Genomic DNA, 10,362 nt, shown 5'->3' with positions numbered 1-10,362 from the left:
GGAGATTACATCTTCACACACGGAGCCAGTTATATTTTTCAGATTCATGAAAACTATCATCCTGACCTGCTCCTTGAAAGAATTATCTACAATTTAAAATCCCGATGTAGGTTATAAGTCTAGAATTAATGAGATGTCGGGTTAATAGGTGAGATATTCTATGGCATACATAATTTTAACTTTCAGACCGACATAATATTATTATTTAGAAAATTCTGGGAGAAAAACAACGTTTTTTTCCCGGCTTGTGCCATTCACCAATAAAATAAAGTGTATATCTATTACTTCTAACTTGACTAAAAGAAAACTGACACTATCGCAAGAACAATGTGTCGAATTCACTTTATGTTCAGTGAAAAGGAGCCTGTTACAAAAAGTGTGTCACTTGCCTGGAAAGCAAAGAGATTCCAGATTACCTCGTGCGATGAAAAGACACACGCTGTGTAATTGCGTCCTTTGAAATAGTATAGTTGAATGGAGTGCGATAACGCCACGGGTATGGCCGATGTCACAATGGCCACCCAAGCAGAGTTTATCGGAAATGGCTAGATTGATAATAAGCAGGTTGATGGTGGAATGCATCTGCTGGTTGGCGACGACCACTGTGAAAAAATATAAGATGAATTTAAAATTGATTCAATAATTGTTCAAGGTATTGGTAATTTAAATTAGAAATGCATTACTTTTAATTCTACGTAATATACTAGTAAATGAACTCTACTGTTATTATTTTCGGAGTGGATTGACAAGAGTGTATAGATGAGCTTAATTCAATTTTTGACGATGACAGGGGTTGATTGGTGGTATGGTGAATTCAATTGAGGGCGAATTGAAACAACTATAGGCATTAGTGGCAGCAGAATACATTTAATCATGCATGGACACTTGACAGTAAAAAAAAAATTCACGTTGAGTCCCATACAATTTGTCGATCGCTCAAAACAAGGCTCCATAGTTGAGTGAAATATTAGAAAAATACGACAACTGTTTTTCGAAACAGGTATTTGAAATTGTGAGAGATAATGCAACCGCAGTAGTATGATTATTTCAAGATGAGCCGAATCCAACCGAAATTGCAGTTCCCAGCAAATAGTTGCTTGTTTTCTTGGAACAGCTGGATATATCGCACCCAAATTACTAAAACAACGCAGAACGATATGATCTGAGGGATATAAAACCATCTGTTTGCGGGTTGTATTGCAAGAAATCAGGAAAACTAACCGCAGAAAATGGATAATTTTCCATCATGACAATACGAGCTCTCCCACATCGAAGGAAAAAACTGCATTTTTGAGCACTTTAAACATCGACTTATTGATTGGTTCACCGTAAAGTCTTGACTTGACACTAAAATGACTTTTTTTTATTCCCGTAGGAAAAAGTTATAAACTAATGTTTTGGAGGTAACTCAATCAGAGTGCCGAAAGTGCTTCGAAAATTGGTTCAAGTGCATGCGCAAGTGTATAGATCTTAATGTAGAATATTTTGGAAAAAATCGTCAAGCGATTTTCGATGATAAAAATTTGTTTTTGCTCTTTAATCCCGAAATATAAAAGCAACCTACGTGTGCACCCTTTCATACAAAATTTTAGTTTTAATCAAAAAAGAGTCGGACCTATCAAACGTCGCAATTCAGCTATGTACCTGTATATATGGTAATTCTTTAACCGATTTTAATATAACAAGATTCGAAGACATTTGTAACCAGATTAAGGTTGGTAAGAATAATCTATACTTTAATTGTGAATATGGCATATCTTAGTCACCCCTAACCTTATTTTCTCCAAATTTTCCCGATTCACTCATGAGAGCAACGTACTAAATCTTTCTCAGAACTTTCCTTCCAAACTCTCCATAGTCCCTTCCTTTGGGAATAGTCGTAAACTACAACTTCGTTAATCATTAGTCTTGAGACAGTTATCTTCCTTTCTCAGTTGCCCGTTAATACCACCTATATTGAATATTTGTAGTTAAGACTAGGCTTTAACTAAACCTATTTCCTTCTGAAGTACATATAAAGTGCATTCGTGCATGAGTGCAATTATTCAAAAAATAAGGTCGATTAAATTTTAGGTTCGAAATCAAATTTCTGGTGTCGAAAAGTTCAGAAGTTGGAAAAGGTCTTTCGTGATAATTGTTTGTTGCGAGCAAACAGTTTTTGATTATTACAAATTATTCAAAGAGGGTCGATAACGCGTTGACGGACGACCACGTCCAGGACGGCGATTAAGATCGACTGATGATCAACACGTCAATAAATTAAAAGAATTGATACTTGAAAATCGACAACTAGTAGTCAGAGATTTTAGTGGCATCGTTAAATATCGAAAGGATTAGAGAAAACTGTTTTGAAAGAATATTTGCGCCTAAACAATGTGAAATCACGATTGGTTCCAAAATCACTACATTTTTTTCGAAAAGCAGCGTCGCGCTAAAGACTGTGAAATGATGCTTTACGACTACCAGGAGAAACGTATTATTACTGGCGACGAACCTCAGATCTATTCGACCAGGATCAGCCGCTCAATCCGCCAAATATCGTGGCAAAGATGAGTCGAAGACGAAAAAGCCACGTCGAACCACAAAAACAATTGATTTTTGCACCACGATGGTGCTCTGTCGCTTACTGCATTGATTCTTCGTAAGTTTTTCGCCGAATTTTTAACCACTATCGTGCCACAACCACCGTATTCGTCTGATTTAGCTCCTTGTGACTTCTGGCTATTCAGCAAACTCAAATGGCCGCTCCGGGGAAACTGTTTTTAGTCAATAGAAGACATTAAACGTGAGTCACTATGCGCATTGAACGCTATTCATTTGCACAAGTGTATTATTGCCAAGGGGGATTATTTTTAATGGTGACGATATAGATTTTGAAGAATAAATTAGGAATTTTAAAATTATGAACAAAGTAGTAACATTTTTTATTCACAGTGGTATGTTCATTAGGTCAGTGTATACAAATATAGGTAGATACTAGGATTTTTAAGTCGAGGTGTCATTTACCATACAACCACTCTACTTGATGAAATGGAGCCACTTTTCCTTTACCAAATGTTAATTTTTTTTAGAGAGACCATAAAAAATGCTGCGTTGAGTGACAAATCTTCAGTGCCATTGTAAACAAAGTCATACGAGTTTTAAAGAGTGCTTAGAGAGAACAAAACGCTTTCTTTACTTTTGCGTTGGCAGTTTTTTATTTGGGCTTAGTTGTGTCCTCGAACACATCCACACAAACATACTCATTTCAACCCAGTTTGACACGAATTTAAACTTTTTGCGTTGTTGTAATCTGTTACGCAAATATGTTGGATGTTGCAAACACGACAAACGACATACGAACATATGTATATTGGCGAACGGTTTCATTAAGGGGACATGAGTGAAAAACAAGCTAAGCCATGTCAAAGTTGTGGTTTACAAATCCCACAGATCTTTCGTTGCATGTATACAAATTAATCCATGTTCCGTTATATACTGCATATATTAATTTTATATATTGTATGTAGGGCCTCTATAGATATGTGACGAATTTTATATAAATTAAAGCAACATTTTGCAACTCTTCGCTTATCCCGAATTACAAAACTCAATTTATTTTTAACTTTTTCCTGATACTTAGTAGAACCAGATAGTATGAAAACAAAGTTGTAAGTCATTTAAGTTAAAGCAACTACTCGCACATGGCTAAGTCCTTCAACATTTATATTAACACACATGTGTACTATGCATCACTAACTGTCTCAAGGTGTGCGTTTAATTGTAACATCAGCAGAAATAGCAAGAATACATCCACTTGCTTATATGTAGGTGTGAAAGCAATGCAAAAGCAAGTGCTGCTCTAAAATGTGTATCATTAAAAAAAAAATAAAACACGTGTTTCGGTTGAAAATGTAAATGAAACAGTCTATGTCATAAAAATAAAACCGAAACGGGTTTTAATATATGGGTAATTCATTTCTAAGTTTTCTATTTTTCTAAAGAAAAAACATAAATACTTCAAATTTAGTGGTGAATGTTGATTATCATTCGATGACTCCCTCGAGCATTTCAACTAGCAACTGGCGAATGACACGCGTGATGTTTCGGTCCAAGGCCTGAATCGAAGCGTGATTATTTGAATATACTTTAGACTTTACATATCCCCATAGGAGAAAGTCCATCGGTGCGATATCACACGATCTTGGTGGCCAATCGACTGGCTCAAAACTTGTAAACATTTGCTCACCAAAGTGTTCTCTCAATAAATCCATTGATTGATGCAATGTGTTGGAAGTGACGCAGTCTTGTATGAACCGGGCACAAACCATACCAAACCTTTGTTTTTTTCTGGGTGAAATGACAACTTTTTACTTTTCGTTCCAAATGCGGCAATTCTGCTTGTTTACATACGCATTGAGCCAGAAATGGACCTCATCGCTGAACAAAATTTTTCTTAAAACCTCGGAGTTTCTTGGAACTTTTCAAAAGCCCATAGAGCGAAGCGATGTCGTTTGGAAAGGTCGAGCGGCTTCAGTTCTGGCACAAGCTATATTTTGTTCGCTTTCAATTTAAAAACTCCACGTAAAATTTGCAAAGTTGTTTCATAAGACTGTCCGAGTTGCTGCAAACGGCGCTGAATCGACTCTGCATGGTCTTCGTATGCACTCTCAGCTAAGGCTGCTATATTTTCTTCACTGCGTATTGGGCAGAGTGATCTGTCAAAAAAGGCTTTTAAGATACCTCTACTTGGATTTCCCGGTTCCCACTGACTTTTCTCGGTTTTCACGATGAGGAAAAGGCTTTTGAAAGAAGTATCTCTACTTGAATCACCCGTTATAAAATCTCACTGAACTCGCTCAGTTTCCCCGGTTCTCACTGGCTCTTCTCGGCTTTGACTGCCCTCGAATTTGGTAAATTTGCATCCTACTATAAAAAAGAGTGTTTCTTTTTTCCCCTCATCAGCTTTCATTTAATGCCTTCCCGCTGCTCGCATTACCCTTACCGATTTCCATTGCCTCTCCCCGGTTCACTGAGCTTCTCACTGGCTTTATGTAATTTTGCCATCCCGTATCTGCTTCCGCTCATTCTACTTTGCTGTTATTGGATATATCCTAAGTTCTTAATTGTATTTTCCTCTTCCGCTAGCTCTCACTGTCTCTCCGCGTTTCTTAGTGCCTTTCCTCGTATCTCTATGGCCTTAGCGAGACCTCTCTTGTGTTTTATAATTTTCTCTGGCATTCACCCACCCTTTTAAACTTATTCCAGGCAATGAACTTTTCTTAATTGTTTTTTAAATGCCCTTCTTTCAAAACATTTATACATAGGCTACTTCTTGCAGAGGGAAAAATTCAATATACTAGAAAAACTTTGATGGATTAAGCTAAAGGGACATGGTATATTAGTAGCTCACACTGTAAATTTATGTGCAAGTAAGTACCTAAGGGGGACATATTTTTGTGGCTATATTCACATCTTTCCGGAAATACACTCACCCGCCCAGAGATTGTTGTGTGAATGTCAAGTGCTGGTTTGTGGCCAGAAATCCATATTTGGCTCATTGGCACAATGGCATAAGGATAAGGTATAAGATTTGAGAGTCTTAAACAAGATCTAAAATTTAATATATGTACATATATAAATGTACATTTGTGAATTTCGTGCTGAATAAAATTCTACCATTTTTTCTGGTAACGAGATGTGACTTTGACATGCAAGAATACCTATGCTCTTTGTATAAAATATAATTTTGGAGTAAACGAAGAGCTCCTTTCTAAAGGTAATACCCTTGAAGTCATCTGAACCAAATTGTCGATTTGGAAAAAAAGCACGGGACAGTTTTCCGGCTAATAAATCTGCAATTGTACACACACAACTGTGAAAGTGTGTGTGTGAGAATAAGAATGCAATTACAACCAAAGATTCCCTTTGAATGGAAGAAAATAACAACTGTGATAAGTACCAGGCTAGTCGATATACCATGTTGTAGTACATGCAATTGCAAGACACAATGGCTATCGGATGAAGTGGTTTGCAAAAGAAAGGAATGTGCAAAGAGACTACTACTACTGCATGGCCTTGACTTCCCACTTGCCACCAAAATAACGTAGGTGCTCAACAAAACGCGTTTGGTATGCAGCCTGTCACCTGACTAGCCCGTTCACGTACTCAATCTTGTACACATGCGTTCATAAGTAAACATATGTATACCCCACATGCTGAAGTCGTTCAAGCCGTAGTATACATTCTATTTTAACTGAGAACTTGCAGATTCTACACGTGAAGAGCACTCAACGTCGGCACGCTTGTATACACCTGAACACGCCTCAACACTTTTGTTACAGTTTTACACCTGCAAACATTCATTATATTCACTTTTGTTGCTGAGCAATACTGATAGCGAACGGAATAAATTAAAGACCGATGAATAGTAATTTGGCTGCATTTTATAATATTTTTTATGTTACTTCTTTAGGCATTTGCGATCTGTCGAAAAAAGACTATTGAAAGAACTACCTCTCCTTGCATCACCGGTTAAAAGTAATTCTTACAATTATGGCAAATCATGAACGTTTTCGCAAATTTACTATTTTAACACAATCAGAGCGGGACAATATTTTGCACTAATTTTGGATTTGTGCTGGCATCCGCAAACCCATTAAGCTGTTATCTCACACACCCACTGCCTGCACTTATTTGTTAACTACAAGAGCATATGGGTACATAAATATGAGTGTTTGCGAGGTCAGTTATTCAAATGAGCACAAACAAACAAGTTCAGTCAGTTAACACACATACGCATTTATTGTTTGCGGAACACATTTGATTTACATTATTCTACTCACCTAAAATGACGAGCGCATTTCCCAAAAGGCCCGCGAGGCAGTGTATTCCTCGTATTTGAAAATACGCCTAAGAGTGTGTAATGATAGTGGGAGCGTTAGACCGCTGGAAGTCAATGCTTAGTTGGTTGTGTGTTTTCCGTCGGGTCTGCATTGTGACCAGAATTAATAATTACGCCAAATTTCGGTAATATGTCTGCGGTCTTTGTCATCGAATTTTATTTTACTGTGTTCTGGAGTTCTGGGAGAAAACAGAAAATAAAATTAATCTTCTGTTAAGAGGCATAAAATCGTGCTATTAATATAGGTATTATCAATATTTTTTTAACGAATATAGGCATATTTTGACTTTCACTGGCACATTAAATAATGAAAAAACGATAAAAATAAATTTCGCTGCAGATTAATGGGACACGTCATTTATAATCAGTTTTATGAAATGTAAGAAAGCGGTGGTGGTTAAAGATTATTCGTTCGATATAATTGATTAATGTAGTTAAATTGATGTTCTGCTGTTTTACATATTCATAGACTGAAGAGTATTGAAAGAACTAGTAATACAACAGTCCTTCAATATTTCGACATCGATTAGGTAGTGTAACTCCTCGAAACATTCAAAACAGACATTTCTTGCTATCTTGTGCTCCTCATTTGCGGGAAATATTTTTTCAGCGACTACTTTTTGAGCCTTAAGAAGAGAATATGATCCCTGGGACACCTTGGAAAGAACAGGTTACTGAGCGTTGAGAAGCAAGTCATCGTTTGGGACATTTTACACATGGCATCTTGCCTAGGGCCATTTCCGAGGTGTACATTCACAACAGCCCCATGCTATGTTATACAGACGACTCTAACACGGCAAATGAAATTGGGGTTTGGATAATAGATCCACGCACCAAACTGCCAATGCCCATGAGCAGGTTTCCCATCATTTTTAAAGCTGAGGTCTACGCAGTTTGCAGATGTGTACAGAAAATTTTCAGGAGAAAAGTTTTGTCATTATGAGTAATAGTCAGGCGATACTTTCGGCAATTTCGTCCCTTGAAATCAAATGAACAATGATACGGCTTAAGAAGGTTGCCACAAAAAAATAAAAAACCTCTTATTATCATGGATTCCTGGGCATAGATGCTTCAAAGGCAATTTTTCTCCCGTAACAAATTAAGGGGTTTGGTAAAAAAAAACCCTTTTTCACAATTTTTTTCTCATATAAAGAAATAATTATTTTATGAGAATTTTGTATTTATACAAACATACACTATTAACAAAAAAATTCTGAAATTTTTGGAAAAAATATTTTAAACTCGGCCGTTGCGACGTCATTTCCGTTGACCCCTCGGAGAAAAGATGCGCCCGCGTTGGCAAGATGACTTTTTACAGGATCATCTAAGGTGAACAAAAAATACGTGTTTTAGTCAAAACCTTAAAAAGATTTAAAATTGGATTTCTGGCAGACAGTTTTACAAAAAAATTAAAATTTCGGGACATAATTTTTTCAAATAGTTTTATTCGAAAAAAAATCCTTCGTCCAAATTTTAAAAATTGTATCTCAAAGACCTGTATAAAATTTCGTGAAGATCGTTTGAGAAGTTCTCGAGAAATCTTGCCAACAGACTTCAAGAACACAGTTTCGAGAAAAACGCGTTTAAAGACAAATCACTTAGCCCAGCTTGCTTCGAGCTCACAAGTTCTCAATGCTATATCTCTGAAACTATTACGCGGATCAACTTGAAGATTTAGGACAATATTCTTGTGATGTTGTAGAATTTAATAAAATAATAAAAACATCGTTTTTTTTTTAACCCGAATTTTTATGTCAGTTGCGACTAAGGTGTACGTACATATTAGGTTATTGTACCCCAAATCTGTGTAATTTCTGTGACCGCGGAACAGAGGTACACGAGCACAAGCAAGTGAGTGAAAGAACACATGACGGCCATTAACCAGGACTTTACTAAGCTTGTTTTATGAAACTGAGACGAGAATACAGTAGGTCACGATATCTAAGGACGCCTTGTTTATTGAAAAATCTGCTGGAAAGTACTTCACATCAGTTAAGGTTTAAACTAGTATATAGGGGAATATTTGGTAATGATCTGCCTCTTTATACTGACCTTCAAATTATTATTAATGTATCTGGTTATATAATTTCACAATTTTTAGTGCAATGGTAGTAAAGTGGGAGTAGAGAAACGAGTGCAAGGGAGTGTGAATGTGTGTTCGTTGAAATAATTCAATTCGTTCCAGTGCGTTGCAACACATCTTTTTTGAGCAAAAATTCCTCCGCAAATTGAACAAGCTGCGGATTTTATTGTGAGTTTTAGGGGCTGCCGTTGACGCTCATTTGAGTGAAATGATTGACATTTTACGAGTCTTTCACACAAGCGCGTGTTAACTTAATTGTTTGCTGTCTCATTGTCTTCATCGGTTTAGCTCAGCTGTCATTTCGATGTAATAATTTTAACAATTCCAATTAGTCAGCTTCCTTTCATTATTCGTGTTTGGTCCAATAACAGCTGAGGTTTTCGCTTTCCCATTTGCTCTTAACATACACAATACGTAGGACGTAATGCATACTTCTGGCCTTTTTGTATGATATATATGTGGGTACATATTAGCATTATACCTATTTGTTGTCAGAATATGCGTATATGTGTTAGTACCCCCTTATTACGTTATAATTACTTTTTAGAGAAAATTCTAATATTTAATTACATTTTAAACAAAAAAATTGTGGGGCGGATATCGTGCAAACAAACAGGCAGTAAGAAATGAATTTACCTAACCTAATAAATACTAAACATTTTAAGAAAGAAAATGAATACAAACATTCAGCAAAGTAAAATAAAATGCATACCGACTGCTTTGAATCCCACAAATGAAGATATACACGAATAAGTTATATCTGAATGAAAAAAAATCGGCTAAGTAAATAATGTTGTTCTTTTGGCATTCCGTCATGCATTTATTATGTTCTTTCTTGTTGCCTTTGTTGTTTAGATAAATAGAGGTAGTCGAGAATCGCCCATAGCGTTGTGGGGCGAAAAATTAAAAAGAACTCACTGTAAATATTTGCCTGTGAATCGTTTTTATTTACACATCTTTGAATTTCATTTCTTCCCACCTTCCATTTGCATAAATTTCTTCAAAAATTTTTTGTAAACGCTTAATATTAAAAATTCTAGGTCCGGTGGAGACATTTTTGTAGATGCGTTTTTTTCATAAGAATAAGACCTTTGTATATTTTTTTATCAAGTCTATAGGTACTGTGTCATGTCAACTGAAAATTTTTCCGGATTTCGAAAATAACCGTTATGCTAATTTAAGGCTAAAATGTCATACAAATTTTCTAAAGATATGGTGAACTGTGAATATGAAAATACTAAAAATGGTTTTCGAATGACAGTGAAAGAACAGTAGTCGTGGTAGCTGCGACCTGTGTTCTGTTGTAGAAATACCGCTTAAGTGTCAATTGAGCAATTATAGCATACTACTATTTTGGAAGCCTGGTCTCTACCTGCAAAATTATTACACATTAACT

At 36.2% G+C, this 10,362-nt stretch overlaps 1 long non-coding RNA gene across 1 annotated transcript; it reads right to left on the bottom strand.

The window, feature by feature from the left end:
- Window positions 1-394: 394 nt before the first annotated feature.
- LOC120779342 lies at window positions 395-10,093 on the bottom strand. Its single transcript, XR_005705649.1, has 3 exons — window positions 9,679-10,093; window positions 6,825-7,062; window positions 395-602 (listed from the first exon to the last, which is right to left on the bottom strand). It is a non-coding gene; the product is annotated as an uncharacterized LOC120779342 (long non-coding RNA).
- Between the last annotated feature and the right edge of the window lie 269 nt (window positions 10,094-10,362).

The sequence above is a fragment of the Bactrocera tryoni genome, unplaced genomic scaffold, assembly GCF_016617805.1.
Source record: "Bactrocera tryoni isolate S06 unplaced genomic scaffold, CSIRO_BtryS06_freeze2 ctg7180000191094_QRY, whole genome shotgun sequence".
NCBI classification, from domain to species: domain Eukaryota; kingdom Metazoa; phylum Arthropoda; class Insecta; order Diptera; family Tephritidae; genus Bactrocera; species Bactrocera tryoni.
This window is presented reverse-complemented; position numbering and strand designations above follow the sequence as displayed.